Source organism: Acromyrmex echinatior, chromosome 17, assembly GCF_024713525.1.
Source record: "Acromyrmex echinatior isolate Ae372 chromosome 17, ASM2471352v2, whole genome shotgun sequence".
Taxonomy (NCBI): Eukaryota; Metazoa; Arthropoda; class Insecta; order Hymenoptera; family Formicidae; genus Acromyrmex; species Acromyrmex echinatior.
The window spans coordinates 2272630-2274349 of NC_141868.1; positions in this window are offsets into that span (position 1 = coordinate 2272630).

Here is a 1720-nt window from a genome sequence, read left to right on the forward strand (position 1 = left end):
ATCCAATAAACCAGTTCAATAATTAATCCGCACATGCAGACGTAATATAGAAATGGAAATATTTAGCTTGATGCAACAGTCAAGAGATGTTGCACTCTTGTTTATGTCGATATCATTTCTTCCAGTCGATTCTGGAGCATAAATTAGATACGTTTTACGTCTACATTAATTACCTCGTTATTTCTAATTAAATCTTCTAGTAAATTTCCACAATTCTTTATGGTATAAAAAGTTTTAATAACATCATTATAGATGATGTTTTCAAAACTTAACACTTAAGTAATTATCATAAATGATGTATAATTTATAAAGCAAATTAATTTTCAATGAACTATTATATTTATAATTGTATAAGGTGAAGTATTTAACTTACATATTCTGATAAATTACTAAATTATATGTTTTATAAAAATTGTTGTTATGTGTAACAATTTTTTATAAAATTATGCAACAAAAGTTGCATAATTTTAATAATTTCAACATTATGTGAAGTATACACTTTTTCTGTAGTGAAGATATTTCTGAGATTTAAATCAATTTTGTTTTTTCTTTTTAATAAAATGTCATATTTTTTGTGCCAAAAATATATAAAAATGTCAAATTCTAAATTAAAATATATTAATTTTTATCTTTTATTAGTTTTAAATGTAATGTTAGTCCTAAACCTAATAGTTAATATTTTTAATTGAAGCGCGATTGGTAAAATCTCTAGAACGTTCATCGGAATGACTGATTTCAAGATATTTTTCGGCATTTAGCTAGATCTTTTTGCATTTCCATCCATATCCTATAAATCAGAAACATATAAATCTTTTATCACTATTATTAAATCTTTATTCTTTGCATTCTTTTATCACTAGTATTAAATCTTTATTCTTTACATTCTTTTTCTTGATAATCACGTATATCATGCACAAAGATCAATCATATCTCCAATAATGAATGGCAGACATGATAGAAAATAGACAATTACGTTAAGATAAGACTTTATAAATAAACACTATCAAGTAAGTACCGTTGTTTATTAAAATTTATAATGTTATTGAATCATCAACTTAATGTTACATATAGTCCTGGGAAAAAATATTTTATATATAATTATAAAATCATAAAATTATATATAATCGTATATAATTTAATATAACGTTATAATTAATATATATAATTTTTCATATGTAAATTTTATCATAATTATGTTTGTTACATAATTTATTATATCATTATATACAATTATATATAAACTATCTATTTAGTTAACATTATTAAAATTATATACATTTTTATATAATTTTATATAATTATATATGTACAAAACATTTTTCCCCGGGGTAAATTTTAATGTAAACACAACGAAAAGAAAACAAATGCTTAAAAACATGTTTAGCAAATATGCAAATACATAGACATTATTCTTATTAAAAACAGCTATAATACATATTTTCTTTCCAATTGATTCCTCTCATTATATTAATTCATAAAAGTCATCGAAATTAAAGGTTATCGAAAAATGAATATTTTATAAGTTATTTCATCTCAGATAACATATATTATTTATAATTTACAAAATTTATATTTTTATCTTAGATTGCACAACTGATCATAAATGTTTATTATAAATATTATGAAATATTTATTTATATTTATCATAAATATTACATAAAATATTTATTCTATATATTCTATATTTTAATAATATTTCGAATAAATTATATAAAATATA